At 43.5% G+C, this 23,089-nt stretch overlaps 1 long non-coding RNA gene across 1 annotated transcript in view; it reads left to right on the forward strand.

Annotated features, from left to right (window-relative positions):
* The window catches only part of LOC140694596 (uncharacterized), a 490,643-nt gene that overhangs the window by 404,000 nt on the left and 63,554 nt on the right, over window positions 1–23,089 (forward strand). The window lies entirely within an intron of this gene.

Genomic DNA, 23,089 nt, shown 5'->3' on the forward strand with positions numbered 1-23,089 from the left:
ATTTAAAAAAGAAATAAATAAACATAATTATGTCCCCCCCAAAAAATAAAAAAGAAATTAACATGAGGATGAAGCTACAGAGTGATTATGTGTGTCTTCTGAAACTACCTTCTGTCTTTCTGCAGGAAATTCTACGGAGAGAAGGTCAGAATCAAATTTGCTTGGCTGGGCTATTACACTCAGATGCTCCTCCTGGCAGCATTCTTGGGGGTGACTTGCTTTCTGTATGGAAATTTTAATCAAAATAACTGTACCTGGAGATAACTTCTTTTTATTCCTTGTTACCGTGCTTACTTAACTTAGAATGACATTCTCCAGGAGCATCCATGTTGCTGCAAATGGCCCCATGTTGTTAGTTTTTATGGCCGAGTAGTATTCCATTGTATAAATATATCACTTCTTCAGCCAGTCATCCATTGATGGACATTTAGGCTGTCTCCATATCTTGGCTATTGTAAATAGTGCTGCTATGAACATTGGGGTGCAGGTGTCATTCTGAAGTAGGATTCCTTCAGGATATATGCCCAGGAGCAGGATTCCTGGGTCATATGGCAAGTGTATTCCTAGTCTTTTGAGGAGACTCAATATTGTTTTCCACAGTGGCTGCACCAAACTGCATTCCCACCAGAAGTGTGGGAGTTTCCCCTTTCTCCACAGCCACTCTAGCATTTGTCATTTGTGGATTTTTGAATGATGGCCATTCTGAATGGTTTGAGGTGATACCTCATTGTAGTTTTGATTTGCATTTCTCTGATAATTAGTGATACTGAGCATTTTTTTATGTGCCCATTGATCATTTGTATGTCTTCCTTGGAGAATTGCTTGTTTAGGTCTTCTGCCCATTTTTGGATTGGGTTATTTCGTTGTTTCTTATTAAGTCATATGAGCTGCTTATATATTCTGGAGATCAAGCCTTTGTCAGTTTCATTTGCAAAAATGTTCTCCCATTCTGTAGGTTGTCTTTTTGTTTTACTTATGGTGTCCTTTGCTGTGCAGAAGCTTGTAAGTTTCATTAGGTCCCATTTGTTTATTCTTGCTTTCATTTCTATTGCTTGGTAGACTGCTCTAGGGGAACATTTCTGAGATGTATGTCAGATATTTTGCCTGTATTTTCTTTTAGGAAGTTAATTGTATCTTGTCTTATGTTTATCTTGCTGAAGAGACTGTCTTTATTCCATTGTATATTCTTGCCTCCTTTGTCAAAGATTAGTTGACCAAAAGTTTGTGGGTTCATTTCTGGGCTCTTTATTCTGTTCCATTGGTCTATATGTCTGTTTTTGTACCAATACCATGCTGTCTTGATGACTGTAACTCTATAGTATTGTCTGAAGTCTGGGAGAGTTAGTCCTCCAGGCTCTTTCTTTTTTTCTTCAGTAATGCCCTGGAAATTTTATGTCTTTAATGGTTCCATATAAATTTTATTGTGATTTGTTCTAGTTCTATGAAATATGTCTAAGGTAATTTGATAGGGATTGCATCAAATCTGTAGATTGCCTTGGGCAGTGTGATCATTTTAACAATATTGGTTCTTCCAATCCAAGAGCATGGGATACCTTTCCATTTTTTAAAGTCTTCTTTAATTTCCTTCACCAATGGTTAATAGTTTTCTGTGTATAATTTTCTCACCTCTGTGGTTAGATTTATTCCTAGATATTTTTTTACTTCGGGTGCTATTTTAAAAGGGATTGTTTCTTTATTTTCTTTTTCTGTTGATTCATCATTAGTGTAAAGAAATGCAACTGATTTTTGAACATTAATCTTGTAACCTGCTACATTGCTAAATTCTTTGATCAGCTCTAGTAGTTTTTGTGTGGACCTTTTAGGGTTTTCTATATATAGTGTCTTATCATCTGCGTATAGTGACACTTTTACCTCATCTATTCCAGTTTAGACCCCTTTTACTTCTCTTACTTGCCTGATTGCTGTGGCCAGGGCTACCAAGTCTATGTTGAATAGGAGTGGTGATAGTGGGCATCCTTGTCTTGTCCCAGATTTTAGTGGGAAGCTTTTGAGGTTTTCACCGTTGAGTGCTATACTGGCTGTAGGTCTGTCATATATAACTTTTATGATGTTGAGATATGTTTCCTCAATACCCACTTCGTGAGAATTTTTACCATAAATGGGTGTTGAATTTTATCAAAAGTTTTATGCATCTATTGAGATGATGATGTGGTTTTTGTCCTTTCTCTTGTTGATGTGAAGTATTACATTGATTGATTAGCATATGTTGAACCACATTTGTGTCCCTGAGATAAACCACATTTGAGCATGATCTATAATATTTTTTATGTGCTGTAGGATTCTATTTGCTAGTATTTTGGTAAGGACTTTTGCATCTGTGTTCATTAGTGATATTGGTCTGTAATTCTCTTTTTTGGTGGTGTCTTTGCCTGGTTTTGGTATCAGGGTGATGGTGGCTTCATACAATGAGTTTGGGAATATTTCTTCTTTTCAATCTTCTGGAAGAGTTTGAGAAGTACTGGTATGATTTCTTATTTGTATGTGTGGTAGAATTCCCTGGTGAAGCTGTCTAGTCATGGACTTTAATTTTTAGGGAGGTTTTTTTATTGATAATTCGATTTCATTCCTAGTGATCGGTTTGTTCAAGTGGTCAGTTTTTTCTTGATTCAGTCTTAGTGGACTGTATGTTTCCAGAAACTTGTCCATCTCCTCTAGGTTATCCATTTTTTTTCCATGTAGTTTTTCATGATATTCTCATATGTTATTCTGTATTTCTATCTTATTTGTTGTAATTTCTTCATTTTCCTATCTTATTTTGCAAATTTGTGCTCTCTCTTTTTTCTTCTTTGTGAGTTTGGCCAGAGGTTTGTCAATTTTATTTACTCTTTCAAAAAAATTGCTTTTGGTTTGATTGATTATTTTCTCTATTTTTTTAAAATCTCTATTTTATTTATTTCCTCCCTGATCTGTATTATTTCCTACATTCTGCTGACTTTTGGGTGTTTTTGCTCTTCTGTTTCTAGTTCTTTTTACTGGTGGGTTACATTGTTTATTTCATATTATTCTTCTTTTTTCAGGAAGGCCTGTATCGCCCTAAACTTTCCTCTTCGTACAGCTTTTGCTGTGTCCCATAAGTTTTGTGTGGTTGTGTTTTCATTTTCATTTGTCTCAAGGTATTCCTTAATTTCAACTTTTTTTAACATTTTTTATTGATTTATAATCATTTTACAATATTGTGTCAAATTCCAGTGTTCAGCACAATTTTTCAATCATTCATGGACATATACACATTGTCACATTTTTTTCTCTGTGATTTATCATAACATTTTGTGTATATTTCCCTGTGCTATACAGTGTAACCTTGTTTACCTATTCTACAATTTTGAAATCCCAGTCTATCCCTTCCCACCCTCTACCCCCCTGGTAATCACAAGTCTGTATTCTCTGTCCATGAGTCTATTTCTGTCCTGCATTTATGCTTTGTTTTTGTTTGTTTGAATGTTTGTGTTTTTGTTTTTAGATTCCAAATATGAGCGATCTAATATGGTATTTTTCTTTCCCTTTTTGGCTTACTCACTTAGAATGACATCCTCTAGGAGCATCCATGTTGCTGCAAATGGCATTATGTTGTCGGTTTCTATGGCTGAGTTGTATTCCATTGTACAAATATACCACATCTTCTTTATCCAGTCACCTCTCGATGGACATTTAGGCTGTTTCCATGTTTTGGCTATTGTAAATAGTGCTGCTATGAACATTGGGGTGCAGGTGTCATCCTGAAGTAGATTTCCTTCTGGGTACAAGCCCAGGTGTGGGATTCCTGGGTCATATGGTAAGTCTATTCCTAGCCTTCTGAGGAATCTCGACACTGTTTTCCACAGTGGCTGCACCAAACTGCATCCCCACCAGCAGTGTAGGAGGGTTCCCCTTTCTCCACAGCCTCTCCAGCATTTGTCATTTTTGGATTTTTGAATGACGGCCATTCTGACTGGTGTGAGGTGATACCTCATTGAAGTTTTCATTTGCATTTCTCTGATAATTAGTGATATTGAGCATTTTTTCATGTGCTTTTTGATCATTTGTATGTCTTCCTTGGAGAATTGCTTGTTTAGATCTTCTGCCCATTTTTGGATTGGGTGGTTTATTTTCTCTTATTGAGTGATATGAGCTGCTTATATATTCTGGAAATCAAGCCTTTGTCGGTTTCACTTGCAAAAATTTTCTACCATTCCCTAGGTTTTCTTCTTGTTTTATTTCTGTTTTCCTTTGCTGTGCAGAAGCTTGTAAGTTTCATTAGGTCCCATTTGTTTATTCTTGCTTCTATTTCTTCTAGGAGAAAATTTTTGAAATGTATGCCAGATAAAATTTTGCGTATGTTTTCCTCTAGGAGGTTTATTGTATCTTGTCTTCTGTTTAAGTCTTCAATCCATTTTGAGTTGATTTTTGTATATGGTGTAAGGGAGTGTTCTAGCTTCATTGTTTTACATGCTTCTGTCCAGTTTTCACAGCACCATTTGCTGAAGAGACTGTCTTTATTCCATTGTATATTCTTGCCTCCTTTGTCGAAGATGTGTTGACCAAAAGTTTGTGGGTTCATTTCTGGGCTCTCTATTCTGTTCCATTGGTCTATATGTCGGTTTTGCTACCAACACCATGCTGTCTTGATGACTGTAGCTCTATAGTATTGTCTGAAGCCTTGGAGAGTTTTTCCTCCAGCCTCTTTCTTTGTCTTCAGTAATGCTTTGGCAATTCTAGGTCTTTGATGGTTCCATATAAATTTTATTATGATTTGTTCTAGTTCTGTGAAATATGTCCTGGGTAATTGGATAGGAATTGCATTAAATCTGTAGATTGCCTTGGGCAGTGTGATCATTTTAACAATAGTGATTCTTCCAATCCAGTAGCATGGAATATCTTTCCATTTTTTAAAGTCTTCTTTAATTTCCTTGATCAATGGTTTATAGATTTCTGTGTATAATTCTTTCACCTACTTGGTTAGATTGATTCCCAGATATTTTATTACTTTGGGTGCTATTTTAAAGAGGATTGTTTCTTTACTTTCTTTTTCTGTTGATTTATCGGTAGTGTAAATAAAGGCAACTGATTTTTGAACGTTAATTTTGTAACCTGCTACTTTGCTGAATTATTCAATCAGCTCTAGTAGCTTTGGAGTGGACCTTTAAGGGTTTTCTATATATAGTAACATGTCATCAGCATATAATGACATTTTACCTCTTTTTTTCCAATTTGGATCCCTTTTATTTCTTTCTCTTGCCTGATTGCTGTGGCTAGGACTTCCAGGACTATATTGAATAGGAGTGGTGATAGTGGTCATCCTTGTCTTGTCCCAGATTTTAGTGGAAAACTTTTGAGTTTTTCACCATTGAGAACTATGCCAGCTATAGGTTTGTCATATTTAGCTTTTATTATGTTGAGATATGTTTCCTCTATACCCACTTTGGCGAGAGTTTTTATCATAAATGGGTGTTGAATTTTATCAAATGCTTTTTCTGCATCGATCGAGATGATCATGTGGTTTTTGTCCTTTCTCTTGTTGATGTGATGTATTACATTGATTGATTTGCATATGTTGAAACAGCCTTGTGTCCCTGGGATGAACCCCACTTGGTCATGATGTATAATCTTTTTTATGTGTTTTTGGATTCTATTTGCTAAAATTTTGGTGAGGATTTTGGCGTCTATGTTCATCAGTGATATGGGCCTATAATTCTCTTTTTTTGTAGTGTCTTTGCCTGGTTTTGGTATCAGGGTGTTGGTGGCTTCATAGAATGAGTTTGGGAGTATTCCCTCCTTTTCAATCGTCTGGAAGAGTTTGAGAAGGACTGGTATGAGTTCTTCTTTGTATGTTTGGTAGAATTCCCCGGTGAAACCATCCGGTCCTGGACTTTTATTTTTAGGGAAGTTTTTAATGGCTATTTCTATTTCCTTTCTTGTGATCGGATTGTTCAAGTGTTCAGTTTCTTCTTGATTCAGTTTTGGTGGACAGTATGTTTCCAGAAACTTGTTCATCTCCTCTAGGTTATCCAGTTTGTTTCCATATAGTTTTTCATAATATTCTCATATGATATTCTGTATTTCTATTTTGTTTGTTGTAATTTCTCCATTTTCCTTTCTTATTTTGCTAATTTGTGCTCTCTCTTTTTTCTTCTTTGTGAGTTTGGCCAGAGCTGTGTCGATTTTATTTACTTTTTCAAAAAACCAGCTTTTGGTTTGGTTGATTTTTTCTATGGTCTTGTTAATCTCTATTGTATTTAATTCCTCTCTGATCTTTATAATTTCCTTCCTTCTGCTGCTTTTTGGGGCTTTTTGTTCTTCTTTTTCTAATTGATTCTGGTGGTGGGTTATCTTATTTATTTGAGATTTTTCTTCTTTTTTAATTAAGGCCTGTATCGCTATAAACTTCCCTCTTAGCACTGCCTTTGCTGTGTCCCATAGGTTTTGAGTGGTTGTGCTTTCATTATCATTTGTCTCAAGGTATTTTTTAATTTCAGCTTTGATTTCCTCATTGATCCATTGTTTTTTCAATAACATATTGTTTAATCTCCATGCTTTTCTTTTTTTGTCCTTTGTTTCTCTGTTGTTGATTTCCAGTTTCATGGCATTGTGGTCAGTAAAGATGCTTGAGATAATTTCTATCTTCTTAAATTTGTTGAGGTTTCTTTTGTGTCCAAGTACATGATCGATCCTGGAAAATGTTCCATGTGCACTTGAAAAGAATGTATATTCTATTTTTGGGGGGTGTAAAGCTCTGAAAATATCCACCAAATCTAGTTTTTCTATTGTAGTATTTAATTTCTCTGTTGCCTTGTTTATTTTCTGTCTGGAAGATCTGTGTAGTGATGTTAATGCAGTGTTAAAATCTCCAACTATGATTGTATTCCCATCAATATCCCCCTTTATCTCTGTTAGTAATTCTTGTATGTACTTAGGTGCTCCTATATTGGGTGCATATATATTAACGAGTGTAATATCTTCATCTTGTATCACTCCTTTAATCATTATAAAATGTCCTTCTTTATCTTTCTTTATGGCCTTTGTTTTAAAGTCTATTTTGTCTGAAATCAGTACTGCAACACCTGCTTTTTTGGCTTTTCCATTTGCATGGAATATCCTTTTCCATCCTTTCACTCTCAATCTAAATGTGTCCTTCTCCCTAAAGTGGGTCTCTTGTATGCATCATATTGAAGGTTGTTGCTTTATTATCCACTCTGCCACTCTATGTCTTTTGACTGGAGCATTTAGTCCATTAACATTTACAGTACTTAATGATAGATGTGTGTTTATTGCTATTTTGAACTTATCTTTGCAGTTGAATTGGTATATCCTCTTTGTTCCTTTCTTCTTCCTTTTGTGGTTTGGTAATTTTCCTTTGTATTATCATGGATTTTATTTAATTTTTGTGACTCCCTTGTAAATTTTTGACTTGTGGTTACCCTTTTTTCTAAATCTATTAACCTATACCCGTTTTTAATAAACTGATAATAACATGATCTCAAACCCATCCTACTGTTAAGAAAATTTAAAAAAGAAAGAAAAAAAATTCTATATTTCCCTGCCTCCCTCTCCCACTCTCAGTGATTTGTATGTCTTCTTTTATAATTTCGTGTTTTCTTTATTTGTAATTCATGAGTTATCACCTTTCCAGTTGTACGTTTCTCATTTCTGTAGCATCCTGCTGCTTTTCTATTTGGAATAGCCCTTTCAATATTTCTTTTAGCCTGGGTTTAGTGTTGCTAAACTCCTGCAGCTTTTTTTTGTCTGTGAAACTCTTTATTTCTCCTTCTATCCTAAAGGATAGCCTTACTGGATAAAGTATCCTAGGCTGCATCATTTTTTCATTCAGGGCTTTGTATATATCTTGCCACTCCCTTCTGGCCTGTAGTGTTTGTGTAGAGAAATCAGCTGAGAGCCTTATGGGGGTTCCCTTGTAGTTCACTCTTTGCTTTTCTCTTGCTGCCTTTAGAATCATTTCTTTATCCTTGGCGTTGGCCATCTTGATTATGATATGTCTTGCTGTGGGTCTATTTGAGTTCTTCCTGTTTGGGACCCTCTGAGCTTCCTGTACTTGTATATCTGATTCCTTCTTTAAGTTTGGGAAGTTTTCAGTCATGATTTCTTCAAAAACCTTTTCAATTCCCTTTGATCCTTCTTCCCCTTCTGGGACCCCTATTATGTGAAGATTGGGACGCTTTATATTATCCCATAGGTCCCTTATGCTATTGTCATTATTTTTTATTTGCTTATCTTGTAGTTCTTGTGAATGGGTGCTTTCTGTTGCCCTTTCTTCTAGATCACTAATTCGTTCCTCTGCATTAACTAGTCGGCTTTGCACAGCTGTTAGATCATTCCTCATCTCTGTCAATGAGTTTTCCCATTTTGCTTGGCTCTTCTTTATAGCTTCAATTTCATTTTTGACATATTTTATTTCTCTAAGCATTATCTCTTTTAATTCCTTCAGCAATTTGATCACTCTTTTTTTGAAATCTTGATCTAGTAGGCTATCGATGTCTATTTCATTGAGCTTTCTTTCAGGGGATTCCTCTTGTTCTTTTAATTGGGAAAGGTTTCTCTGCTTCTTCGTCTTGCTCATACCTCTCTGGCACTGTGGTTTATGGAGTATCAGTTGTCTATTTTGGATCTTAAGGATTTTATCTATCTAATGCGTATTTAGGAATAGAACTTAGGAAAAAAAAGAAAAAAGAAAAAACAAAAAAAGAGAAAAAAATAAGAGAGAGAGAGAAAAAGAGTTTTAAAAGAAGGGAGAAAGAGGGTTTGAAAACAATGTATAATGAATAATAGAAGATCGAGTTGAAGCAGAGTATTAATCAGGTGGAGACGTCCTTTTAAAACCTTTAAAAAAAAAGGGGGTGGGGAGATGAATATATGTGTTTGAAGCCTGTGTCTAATCAATAACAGGACATCAAAACCTAAGAGAAATAGAAATGAATTAAGAAGTAAAAATTAAGAGAGTAATTGAAAATAGAAGAGGTAAAAACAGATTAAAAAAACAAAAACAAAAACAAAAAAACAAAAAAACAAAACAAAACAAAAAAAAAAAACAAAACAAAACAAAAATAGGGGGTTGTTGGTGTTCTCCTGGAGTGTGTGTGCTTTTAATGTGATGTCCTTCTGTCTTGTCCTGTTTTGGAAGCTCAGCTTGTTTTCATAGGCCCTCCGTTGGCGCCCTCTTCTGTGCTGCTCCCAGCACCTGTCGGCAAGCAGATCGCGCCTCCTCCTAACACGGGGTCAGATGCAGCTCTCCTCTGCTGCGGGCGGGCGGGTCACTGCCCCTCTGGATGCCGCAGACAGATGTTGCAGACTGGCCAGGCAGGAGGACGGGTCGTGCCCCTTCCCAGCACCTCGGTCAGGGGTTGTGTTCCTGCCCGACAGGCGAGGGGCCGCTCTCCCCCTGCCTGTGCCGCCGGTAGCTCCGCTGCTCTGTGCGGCTGCGCGCTCTGCGCCGGCGCTCCTCCCTGGTCGCGCTCCGCCCCGGTCGCGCTCCGCCCCGGTCGGCGCTCCGCCCTGGTCGCGCTCCGTGGGTGGGCTCGGGGAAGACCCAGGGGCAGCCTCGTCCCTGCTCCGAGCCAAGACCCAGCTGCTTGTTTGTCTTTGTGGAGCAAGTTCTCTGGGGTACCAGAATGGAAGGTTCCTATCTGCCCAGGGCTGTAGGCCCGTCTCAGTCTGGCCCTTGAAGCTGCTAAGCCCTTCGGTGCGGACGCAGGTTTCGTCTCTGCCCCTGCCTGGGTGTTAAGCGCCGGGGAATATGGCGGCTCTGCCTGGGCCCCTCCCCTCTTCCCCTGAAAAGTTTCCGCGTGTTTTCAGAGATGGGGGTATGCACCCTTCCCCCGAGAGCACATCAACCTTGCTGTTTTATGGAGGGCCCAGGTTGTTCTGTCCTGTACACCCACAGCCCCGGCGCCCAGCCCCTTGCAGTCCCCCGGAGTTTCCTCCGTGCAGCCGCCCCCGTCCTCCGCCCAGATTATGCAGCCTGGCCCTGCCCGCCGCTGCTGGCCCGTGTCTCAGGCTGGGTGTCGGGGGGACGCTCTGTGCCCGTTTAACTTAGTTCTGTCAGACAAGGGCTGCTCTGTACAGATCCGAGCCTCGGAGGCTCCCCCTCCGTCCCGCTGGCCTCTCAGTTGGAGAGGGGAGACCCAGCGAGCAAGCGCCAGGCCTCCTTTGCCGCTCCCTCCCCGCGGGACCCGTCCCGTGCTGCTTTGCCTTTTGTTCTTTCTTTTATCCTTTTCTCCTACCAGATTTTTGGCGTCTTTGTCTTTTGAAGAGGGCGATGATCTGTTGGAGTTCCGCAGGTGCTCTGGTTGGCTGAGTGGGTCTGTAGATGTGGGTCTTGGTGTATTTGTGGGAGAGGGTGGCTTACAAGCGTCCTTCTACTCCGCCATCTTGCCCGGAAGTCTGGAATTTCCTTTAAAAACTGAAAATAGACTTAACTCATGATTCAGCCTTCCCACTCCCGGGCATGTATCAGAAGAAAACTCTAATTCAAAAAGTCACATGCACCTCAATGCTCAAAGCAGCACTATTTATAATTGCCAGGACATGGCAACAACCCAAATGTCCATTGACAGCTGACTGGATAAAGATGTAGTAGTATATTTATACAAAGGAATACTACTCAGCCATGAAAAAAACAAAATAATGTCATTTGCAGCAACATGGATGGATGTAGAGATAGTCATTCTAAGTGAAGTAAGCCAGAAAAAGAGAAAAATGCCATATGATATCACTTATATGTGTAATCTAAAAAATGACACAGATGAACTTAACTACAAAAGAGAAACTGACCCACAGACATAGAGAAACAAACTTACGGTTACCAGGGAAAGAAGGGGATGGGAAGGGATAAATATGGGAATTGGAAAAGTGTCCCTCTTGGGGAGTTATGGAAATGTTAGCTATCTTGATTGTGGTGATGGTATTCTGGGTGTAGACATCTATCAAATTCATCAAATAGTACATGTGAAATATGTGTAATTTACTATACAGGAATCATACCACAATAAAGGTGCCTTTAAAAAAAAGAAAAGAAAAGATTGGTGGCATTGTGTCCTACGTTTTTATGTGTCTGCAGTGAGTGGGTCTTCAAGTTTCCGGTCTGCCATGTTTTCTGAACCAGAAGTGCCCTCCTTCGCTTTTCTTTGGTAAACTGTCTGTGGGTGGCATTTATTCCCGTGGCTTCAACTTCTCTCTGTCCACTGATTAACTGTCAAATCTTTTCCAGCAAGGACATTTCATTTCAGTCCCAGAAATATACTTATAATTGACAAGTAAACATTCCCACTTGATTAGCCCATAAAAATCTCAAGCTCTGTGTGTTTGAATTTACACCCGCTCAGAACTAAGTTTACTTCTTCAAACAATGGCATCACTATCCCATCTATTTTCCGTGCCATACATCTGGGAGTTTTCCTTTACTTTTCCACTCCCTCACCCCCATCAGTACTAAAATTCTCTTCCTTAATAACCCCCAACTAAGTCCCTTCTTCTTGCTTCCCACTGCATTAATTCACACCCGTCGCTAGTCTCCCCAGTGCTGTTCTTTAGAGTGAACAATCCACTTTTCTCACTTTTAATGACTAATCTGTGTCACTCTCCTCCTTAAAACCCCAAAGAATTCCCCGTTGCGTATGTGAGGAAGTCCACGCTCCCTGATTTAACGTCACACCTTCTCATCACCTAATTGTTGCTTTTTTTCAGCCTCAGCTTCCGTTAGTTCCCCACAGCCTCTAGCCTCACTGACCTTCCTTCCCTAAGTGCAAAGGGCTCATAGACACGACCAGACCTCTGCACGAGACACACAAGCTGCGGAGAATCCCGTCCCCACCACGCACTCTCCTGGTCTAGAGATTTGCTGGAATCCTTCAGATGTCAGTGCAGAAAGCTTTTCTCCTCTGACACCTTCCCTACCTTCTAGAACCCTGCCCCAGGCAGTGCAAGAGCCCCTCTGAACATACAATATACATGAAGCCAAGTGACGCTTACCACATTGTTTTGAAAACCTATTTAAATTTGTCTCTTCCACGACACACTGTGATCTCCTTGAAGGATGGGGGCTGTGTGGTATTTGTCTAGACAGCTAATGTCTGGCACAGATCCCAGGCCATCAGAAACAGTCTGCTGACTCATCAAGAAGAATTGTCGTCTTTGCGACGTAAGAAAGACTACATGATCTCTGATCTTACACCATCCGGCAAGGGTCAAAATAATTTCACATAGAACTACACAGGCAAAATATGTGTATTCTTTTCCTCTTTGTGAGCCCGAGATCATAGGCATCCTGGAACGTAGGTGTCACTCTAAGCTGTCTGTCCCCTAGGCTGTCACATCCAACTTCAACATATTTTTTAGAAGTTGAAGGGATACATGTACATCACCCCGTCTTAGAACAAACGGCGCTTCAGCCTGACCCAGTTTAATGTCCATATGAAAATCAGTAATCTTCCAAACTGAAGCGTGAGGAAAGATTTCCCGTCTCTCCTTCCAGTCTGTCTGCCATCTGCATCCCACATCCCCACTGCTCACCTGCGTCAGACCACCTTCCATCTAGAAACATTTTCGGTGGGACACTTGGATGAGAACTAATTACAGCAGTCATGAAAATAGTCCCATGAACGTAGGCTCTGCACAACAAGGATGCTTTGACCGGAGGCCTCAGCCGTGGCCTGCAGGGTCTGTTCACGTTTTCTGCCTGGCTTCAATGCAGACGTTGTGCAGAAAATCAAGCCTGCCATTAAAGTCATAGAAGGCCCAAGAAATCCAGAAAAATAGAGTGAGAGTCATCTCCTTGGGAATATTTTGGAAACAATCCACAAATAGGAAGAAGAGCTTTAAGAAGTTCGTTTCAGAGCAGATGATGCCCAACTGCAGGTGGCTCAGTTTTGTTATTGTTGCTCGCTAGTTGGCTTTCTGCTGCTTCTAACACGCCTCTGTTTAGAGAAGTGGCCTGAGTCGGCCCTCAGAGCAGAAAGGTGAGCTGGGCCTAGCGAGAGCCGAGCTCCTCTGCTGTGTAGTAACCCGCTGAGAAGGAAGGGATGGCCCAGGGCTTCCTCTGACTCTCTCTCCCTCCGTTATAAACTCTCTGAAGGGAAAATGGAGTAAAAAATTCTTAATTCAGTATGGTATTGTGAAAGTGAAAAATTAACTGTCTTTGGAGGGGATGGTATAGTTGAAGGGGTAGAGTACGTGCTGGGATCAATTCCCAGTACCTCAATGTAAAAAAATAATAAGAAAAATTCTTTTTTTTTAAAAAAGGAAAAGGACAAAGAAGAAAAGAGATCTCAAACAACTCAAATTTAAAAGTAAATAAAAACATTTTATACATAGTAATCAGTTCAGTCTTTTGCTAGATTAGGAGTTTGGGATTAACAGGTACACACTACTATGAATAAAATAAATAACCAACTCCCAGGTCCTTAATAACCTAGTTCAACCTGAATCCTTTCTCTTTTTTCCCCTAAGCAACCCGTGGAAACCCCTGAAATTCTCACCTTATAAAGAATTCATTTAAAGGTGGTTTGAAAGTTACTGCTTAAAATATTTATTTGTGATTCCGTGAATATAGGTCTAGTAAGAAAGATAGACAATAAACCAGTAAGCAAAAAATATATTATGTACTGCCAAGTACTAATAATTTCCACAAAGAAACATAAAACATATTAGGAGAGAAAATGATTGAATAGGAAATATGTGCGTGCTATTTTAAATAATGTGGTCAGATAAGTCCTCTCTGAGGGTAAAATAATTTGAACAAAGTCCTGAATGAAGCAAAAGAATAAGCCACGTAGGTAACAGACAAGAAAAGCCTCCCAGGCCGGGAGAAGTGTAAGTACGAGACTTGGAGTTACAAACACAGCTGTCCTGGTGGGGACCATCTGGGCGGTGAAGATGGGCTGGAGCAGAACGGTGAGAACTGAGGCTGCAGAGACGGGTGAGGGTCCGGATCACACAGGGCCTTGGTAGGGACTCTGGATATCCTTCTGAGTACAATGGAAAATCACGAGAGTATTTTGCAAAGCGGAACAACTTGATCTTATTCATAGTGTAATGAGACAGCTGTGGGTAACATATGGGGAATAAGCAATGGAAGCAGGGCAAGGTAAGCTGATGGGAAGCCAGTGGGAAGAGTGCTGCTGACCTGGAGAGAGACACCGCGGTTGGGCTGGGATGATGGCGGGAGACGGGCTGAAATGGGGACACGATTTGGCAGTAACGGTCACAGGCCTTAATGCTCGAGTTGGACACAGACACAGAGTGCTTCAGGGTGATGGGTATGTGATATCCGGGGCTGAGCCACAGTTTTTGTGCAGAGACCTGACAGGAGAATAAAGTGGGGACGTTGACGTCGGTAAGAAGAGTTGGTGGGTGTTGAATTCCCCCTAGAGCCGCGTCTCTGTTTCTCTGTAGATGAAGTCAGCAGAGTAGGGTTGGGTGTTCCTACTTCTGCAGAGAATTGCGTGTCCTCCTCATCGACAAATTCGAGAGGCCGACCTGCCCATCCAATTGCAGCATCTTGAATCTGCTTCTTTCTATGCAGGAGGAGATTTCCAACTAAGATGCCAATCAAAAATTCCCGTGTCCAGGGTTAGAGCTGTGTGAGTTTGGGATGACCTCAGAGATGCCTCCACAGAGGTTCAGTGTGCTCTCTCTCCCTCAGAGCACATAGTTCCCTTCAGTCTGCTGGGTCTCAGCAGAGAAGATATCACAAATAGCCCTTCTCAGGCCCTGGAGACCAACCTCCCACTTGGCCAAGCTCTGAAAATGAGTACGAGTTCTGGGCAAAGGGCCTTCTCCAGGGCGCCATCTTGCAGATTACATGGGGACAGTGTACAAAAGAGTGGGAGGGTTGATGGTATAAATGGATTTTAATTTTTGCTCTGAATCTGATTCTGTCCTTCCGTTTTGTTAAGGAAGTGTTCTTAGGCCAGACATGATTCTCCTTTTTTCTTTCTATTTGATCATCCAAGGGGTTTAGATAGGGTATTTGTTTTAGGGTAAGAATCTTTAAAAAAAGAAAACCCTTGCAAATAGCGTCTTGTTAGGCATTTGGACAAGACAACCAGTAAATTCTCCCAGCAGTATTGAACCCCCTTGTTCCTCCAGGGGTTCTCCAAAGTATACATGTTCCAATTCTGACCCAAAACCAATGAGACTTTTCTTTTTTTTAATCACTTCACCACGGACAAAAGATATCACTAAAGAAGGTGAGAAAAGAACAGGTCCCCATCATCCAGAGTCCCTACCAAAGAGCCCACAGAAGTAAAGAGGAGATGAAAGAGAGAAACGTTTTATTTATACACACCGCAGGAGCCAACCAGAAAAGTAACTACCATGTTAAATGGTGAAAGTTAAAAGGCTTTGTTATCAACCTAACTGAATAGGGCAAAGGGAGAGGAGAGAATTGGCTTCCATGACAGGTTTTCTTCTACATCTATTGAATCTCAGGTATCTTCAGCTAAAGGGCTTTTGTATTAACCGTGGGTTCCATCTGACTTTCCATTCCTCGAACTTTGTTCTTCTTTTTCAAGATTCACTCATGTATTCTGAGCCCCTGGATTTTCCACGTGAATTTTAGATTGATTGTCAATTCCTGCAAAACACCACCTGGGATTTGGGTAGGCATACTTTGAATCCTTAGATCTATTCATGGACTACTGTCATCTTAGTAGAATGAAGCCTTCTGTTCAATGAATATGGGATTAATCTCTGTGAATGTAGGTCTTAATTTCTCTTGACAGAATCTCTCATGTATTGTAGTCTTCAGTGTCCAAGTCTGGGACTTATTCCTCACTTCCTGTGGATGCTGATTCAGAAGATACATGACCTCCTGGAGAACCTCTACTGCCATGGAGCTGACATGGAACTGAGTCCTGAGAAGGCTTTAAATTCTTTTAAAAATAGGATTAATGTACTTTAATTACTCCATAGATGAGTAATAAATGGGTCACATTAACATAGGATTTTATTCCTTTTAGAATTAGTAGAGTAATACACAGTACGAAAAATTGAAATATTGCCTAAAAGAGAAGAGATTAGTAATTCCCACACACAGAGGTGACTGTCATGAATGATTTGGTGCTTATGTCTCAGTCTCTGTGTCTCTCAGTATGTCTCTCTCCATCTCTTTCTCTCACACACTCACAATCAGATCAATTTACATCTATACTGATTTCTCACGTATGTGGTCGTGCAGATGGGACCTTGGATGCAGACTGTGGGTCTGCATACTTCCACCCTGAGGCCTCCCTTGACATTGGGTTGAGACCAGGCACCCGCTTTTCCAACTGCACAGCATTCATTCATCCACATGAACCAGAACGAGTGGACCCCATCCCCTCTCCATCAACATTAGTGTTTCTTTAATTCCGACTGTTTCAACCAGTGCTGTGATGAACACCCTTGAAAAGGCATCTTTGAATAGGTGTGTAAGGATTTTAGTGGGATGAACTGTAAGGATCAGAACTTCTGGGGAAGAGATGCATCTGTGGCCCTTTGATGCATCCTGCACCCTGTTCTCCTGAAGTGGAGCGTCCCTTCACTCTTCCCTCCAGGGGATCTGCTGGAGCCTCTGCCTGCTTACATTGTCACCAGGGCTGGTTGTCACCTGACTAAAGACCCGCCAGTGTGATGGTGACCGGTGCTGTCTCTGCAGTGTTTCCCTCTGCCTGTGTTCTCACCTGAGAGGTCAAGCATCTCTAACACACACTGGCCACCTGCATTGCCTCTCATTGGAACTGCCCATGTCTGCTCTGTTTCTGTTTAGAACACTGGGTTTCAAAAGATTTTTGGACTACAGGGATGGGAAACCTTTCTCCAACCTTGGGTTATGAGGAATGCTTTTTCCAGGTTGCGGTTTGTGTTTCAAGCAGTTTTTCTGGGCTTTTTCTAATTTTTTTGATTTGTTTGGTTTTGTTCTTGCCACAGGAAGAGCTAAGCATCTCCCTTCTGTCTTCTGGCTGTGGTGTCACAGGGGGAACAGCAGTGTCTACCCTGAGATCATGCACAGAGTTACTAAAAGGGCTTCATTTTGTACATCACATCTTTAATCCTCCTGGATATCCCCTTAAAATAATAAAAATGCTGTTTCAAGTGGAAACAAAAAAATCACCAGCCCCAGCTGAGAACATGTGGGCAGGCACAAAAAGCCAACTTTCATAAAGTTTCATTGAAAGGGAACACCCAGGAGAGGTAAAGACAGGCAGAGAGAAAGAGGACTTGGGGTTGTCAGGGGCTGGGTGAGGAGGGAGGGGAGTGCGCTCTCTGGATCCATGGTTTCACTTTGAGGAAAGAAATAGTGTGAAACTAGATGGTAGTGATGGTCGCACAACAGTGTGAATGCCCCTAATGCTCCTGAATTGCACAATTTAAAAGGGGAAAAGTCTATATTTTAGTACATGAAACTCTAAAAAGAAAAATAAAGGATGCCATAAATGATGTGAAACAAACAAAGGAAACTAAAGAAAACCAAACGAAAACATCTCCAGCGGAAGGGACGTCAAGTTTGGGGGGGGGGGACTGACAGTGGGATATTGGAGATCATTTTGAAGAAGAAGGTGTGGGTGGGTGCAGAGGGGGCTTTGCCCCAGGTGTTGGTGATGCCTGAACTGGTTCTCCGTTGCCCAGCAGTCCAGGTGCAGATGCAGGTTCAGGAGGAGCTGCAGGAGCGGCAGGAGGGAGCTCGGGGTCTCCTGCTGGATCCAGATCGTCCTTTTTTTGGTCTCTGACATCTTCCCCTGCCCCTGCCTCCTCTGTAACTATTGGATGTGGAGAGAGTTTTAAGTCTTGTGGAAGAGCTTATGCTGTGAGAGAGGAAAAATTTATCCACCTGCCTCCTTTTCCATGTGCCTCTTGAAAGACAGAAAACTTCCCAGAGCTTTCCAGACAGCTCCCTCCCAGAAAGTGCCCACAGGATGTGTTCTGTGACTGAATTTTTCCAGACAGGTGGTCTGAGGCCATTCTTTGCTCTGGTCCCAACAGTAGCCTCTGGGGACTCCTCCCTGTGTGGCCCAGCCCTCACCCCTCCCTCACCTACACACATGCACCAGCCCTGCCTTTCTGACCTTCGGGCTCTGCTTCGGGGGCTCCTGGTCCTCCACCTGACTTGCAGCGAGTTGGGCACGGTGCTCTAGGTCAGAGCCGGGTGTGCTGAGCTACCCGTCAGCCCCGAGCAGGTCCCTGGTAGAGCCCTGGGTGATGTCTGTGTCGGAGGCTTGCCCCACTGATTTCTGGGCCATGGTGGTGGGGACTCATCATTATCCAGACCCACCTGGAGCCTGCGCTGGCCCTCAGAAGAGTGGCACATCAGCCCTTCACTTGGGGAGGGGGCGTTGGTGTCCTTATTCATCAGCTTCTGTTCAGTATGTGGTATCTGGCTCTGCAATGACAGTGACCAGCAGCTGACCGGCCTGGAAGTCTCAGAGCCCTGCCCGATCAGGAACACACCTCATTCTGTCCACTCGACCCTCTACTGCCAGATCAGACTGGGATCTTGTTCAGCTCAGACACCCGGGAGGGAAAAGACATACCCAGAGAGCATGGGCTCCACCTCGGGCAGCAGGACCCTTCCCAGGTTCTCCACATCCCAGCCAGCCAGCTTTGACCTGGGCTGTGGATGTGACCGGGCCCCCAGGCCTCTGACTTGCTCTTGCTTGAGGCAGAAACCCATCCCCAACATGACTGCTCCACCTCCACCAGCCAGGAAGGGGCCGTGGTTCTACCTGGGTGGGATCTGAATGGTGGCCCGGCCTGGGCGGGCCTGCCCTGGGCCTCCCTGTGTTTCCTGTGGGTCTCTCTGGCCAAAAGGCTAGAGGCGCCTTGAGTGAGACCTGACCCAGCGCTGGCAGCGTTGGTACAGCCCCTTGCTGCGGGCTTTCCGGGGGCTGCGGCCTCGGGATACTGGGATGCAGCAGAACATGCCTCTGTCTCCAACCAGGTGAGCTGAGTAGGGACTTCTCTACAGAGTGGGTGCCTGGTCGCTTCAGTTCCAAGTTCTGTTGGGCTCTATTTCCAGGGAAGTGCGGTCACTACCTGGGGTCCACTTATCCAAGCTTCCTCCTGACACAAAGCTCCCCAAGCGCCTTTCTGGGCTGCCGATCTCTCATTTCTCACTCCATGCCGTGTTCACACACAGTGACACCAACTCAGCCCCCCCATAGCCCTGGGGAGGCCTGGATGCAACCAGTGCCGCAGCTTTGAAGACACAGCTGGGTTCATACCCGGCTCTCCCCACTCAGCAGTGCTATCCCCTGGACAAGCCACGTGCGTCTCAGGGTCTCCCCAATCCCCCATCGGCACAGTGGGTATCATTCTGGCCCCTGCTTCCTAGAGAAGCCATCCTGTCTCTAGACCTAGAAACACCTACTGCTTCTGTCAACCCCAAGGGCTGGCATCACAGGGAGCTCGTGCACAGACTCAGCAAAGGAAGGACCCCACAGAGGGCTGGCGGAGCGCAGAGCACATGCCACACAGGCCGGGGTCTGCCCTGGGGTCTGGAGAAAGTCACTTTCCTTGCTGCTTGCTTCCCAGCTCCCAGTCGTGAGACTGAAATTAAATACAACTCTGACATCGTCTGCTCTGGCATACAACCTCCTAGGTCATTCTGTCATGTTGACATACAGGTCCAGTGTCTCATCTCGGCCTCTGTGGTGGGCTGCCCCACAGTGGCTACCTATTTTTTGCCTTCTGTTCCCACACAATTGTGTGATCCCCAAACCCTCCCCTGGAGGGTGGATGGACTTTGGGACCAGGTTCTGACATGTAGACTGACTTGTGAAAATGTGCGTGAGTTCCACTCATTTCCAGCTCCAGTGTTTCTTCTCTCTGTCTCTGTCTATCAGTGCCTCTCTCTCTGTCTTGTCTCTCTCTCTGTTTCTCTGTCTCCCCCTGCTTCTCTGTGTTTCAGTCTGTCTGTCTCTTTTCCTGTATGTATGTGTACATATATTTATATGTATATGTGTGTATTTATGTGTGTGTGTTGTTCGGGCCCACGGCATGTCACGTCTGAAAATCCCTTGATGACATATTCATTATTTTGAATTCATGTTACTGAAGAAAAATTATCTTTGAAAATTGTGCAAGAACGTTGGTGGGATCTTCCCTAAGGATCAGCACTGCTAGGGAAGGGATGCACCTGTGGCACTTTGACGTATCCTGCACCTTGTTCTGCCGGAGAGGAGCGTCCATTTGCTCTTCCCTCCAGGGGACCTCCTGGGGCCTCTGCCTGTTCACGTTGCCACCAGGGCTGGTTATCACCGGGCTAAAGACCTACCAGTGTGATGGTGGCCAATGCTGTGTCTGCAGTCTGTCCGTCTGCCTGTGTCCTCACCTGAGAGATCAAACAACTCTAGCAGACACTGGCCACCTGCACTGCCTCTCGTTGGAACTGCCTGTGTGTGTTTTGTTTCTTTTCAGAACACTGGGCTTCAAGAGGTTTTTGGACCACAGGGATGTGAAGCTTTTCTCTGACCTTGGGTCAAGAGGAAACGTTTTTCCAGGCTGTGGTCTGTCTTTCCGTCTGTCTTTCTTGGCCTTTGTTTTCTGTTTTTGTTTGCTTTTATTTTGCCACAAGAAGAGCTAAGCATCTCCCTTCTGGCTCTGGTTTCACACTTAGGACAGCAGTGCCTACCCCGAGATTATGCCAGAGTTACTAAAAGGGCTTCACTTGGTACGTCTCATCTTTAATCCATCTGGGTTTTCCTCTCAAAATACAAAAATGCTGATTCATGTGAAAACAAACAAAAATTCACCCGTCCCTACTTAAAATATGTGGGCAGACAGAAAAAAAAAGCCACCTTTTATATGATTTCATTGATAGGGAACCTCCAAGATAGGTAAAGACATAGGGAGAGAAAGGGGATTAGGGCTTGACATGGGCTGGGGGAGGTAGGATGTGGGGTGCGCTTTGTATACAAGCTTTTACTTTGAGGAAGGAAATAGTCTGAAACCAGTGGTGTTGGTCTCACAGCATTGTGAATGCACTTAATGCTCCTGAAAATTGCACAATTTAACATGGGAAAAGGCTAAACTTTATTATTATAAACTTGAAACTAAAATAGAATATACTCTAATAGAAAAGAAAAAAATCTGACTCCATAGAAGATCTGTTTTTTGGCTTTAACCCTGTGCCCTCTTTTCTAGGCTTAGTCCTACTAGCTCTGCACCTTTTGTAAAACAATGTTGCCTTTAGCCTGAAATATAGAGAGCCTATTTTCAAGGCTTTGATCTTTAAGGTTATTAACACTTTTGCAGTTATATAAAGACAACAAGTTTCAGAATAGAAAATAACTTTTGTTTTGTTAGAGGGTTTACAGAGGCATTATGACCTAGTCTACGTAGACAGCTGCAGACCAAGATAATGGCAGACTAATATGTTGGAGAACCATCTTCCCCAAGTCAGACTTCAGGCTCCTTTTCTACTAAAAAGGGGAGGGGCTGTGGTTGGTTGTTGCAAACTTCTTGGTGTAGGATTTCTTTGTTCTTGGAATCCTTTGCAGCTGTCCACGTGGGTCAGATCATGGTGTTCATGTAAAACCTGCAACAAAACATACTTTTTCTATTCTGCAACTTGTTATCTTTATAGGAGTGCAAAAATGTTAATATCCTTAAAGTTCAGAGCCCTGAGAATAGGCTCTCCTGTTTATTTCAGGCTAAAGGCAACATTGTATTACAAAAGGGGCAGAGCTAGCAAGACTAAGCCTAGAAAACACGGCAGAGGGTTAAAGGAAAAGGAACAGATCCAATATGGAGTCAGATTTGTTCTTCTCTATTACAGTGACTTTTGGTGAGAGCTATGATGATGATTCCTGGGTGGGTCCTCCACTGTCCCTGGCTGGAGTTCAGGCAGGATCACTGCCAGATTCCCCATGACTTTGGACCTAATCTCCCGCAGAGAAAGTGACAATTATTGGATTAAAATTACCTGTCAAAATCCCTTCAATTGCCTGTAAACTATACCACAGCAGGGGATGTCTCATTCACCAGTCAACTGCCACTCTCCACTGATGCAAGGGAACAGCGTCGCGGCAGGATCCATGGTGGCCTGGACAGTGCACCTTCCTACTTTGCTCTCCAGCCTTGGCTTCCTAACTTTGATGCTTTAAAAGCTTCCGTCCCTCTTCCCTCTGGCCTGGTGTGAATGAACAAGATCCCTGCACCCACCTGGGCTGAGCCTAGGTCACGCACACAGCCCCATGCACACAGCCCACCATCTGCTGTCTACCCCTGGGCTCAAGTGCACCCTCTGAACTCCCCCACCCCAAAGGTCCGCGTGCCCAGTGCCTCCACCCTAGGGATCCAGATCACCATCAGGACCATCAACCACCCAAGGCCCACAGGCCAGTGGCTGGCAGCCTGGGATCACCCTGACCCATCGGGTCAGATGAGACACAGGGTGTGGGCATCAGGGAGCCAGGGCGGGAATTGGAACCGCCTTCAACCCAGCCTGCCTCGCCCTGTAGACTCAGACATTAACTATGAAGGTGCACACTAGGCTGCATCCCCCACTGGTGGCAGTAGTCATCATTACTGGAGCCCGGATTTCCCCACCCCAACCACAGGGTGAGGGGTGAGGGAGTCAGCTCAGGGTAGGGGTGCACTCAGAGTGAAGGGGATCCCACGGTGAGGGGGTATAGTTTGAGGAGTGTGGGGCCCGCTCAGAGTGGAACTGACCTGGCTGAGAGGTGAGGGGTACAGTTTCAGGATGTTGGGGGTCCTGTGGTGAGGCATGAGTGTGTAGGGGCCATAGGTTAGGACCTAGCAGGACGGAGTGTCAGGGCAAGGACTTCGGTGTGAGGAGAAGAAGCCCTGTCTTCAAGGTCTGGTGGGAAACTGGGCCTGGCCAGGGGTGGGAGGGTAGTAACAGGGAGGGGAAGGTGAGCAGGGGAAGTGGGGCTGGCGGGGTGTGTCCTGGCCCAGGGCAGTCGTGGTTCTAGTTCTGTGCCAGGACCCAGTCGGTGGCGGGGTGAAAGCTCTGGGAATGGAGACCCGGCGGGACGAGCAGGAGGGGCCCCAGCCGGCTCCTCCCGGCCCCAGTGGCCAGGTCCGGTAAAGCAGGAGACCCACCCGAGCAGTTTGCGCTGTAGGCGGGAGGAGGAGGGGC

Source organism: Vicugna pacos, unplaced genomic scaffold (assembly GCF_048564905.1).
Source record: "Vicugna pacos unplaced genomic scaffold, VicPac4 scaffold_65, whole genome shotgun sequence".
Taxonomy (NCBI): Eukaryota; Metazoa; Chordata; class Mammalia; order Artiodactyla; family Camelidae; genus Vicugna; species Vicugna pacos.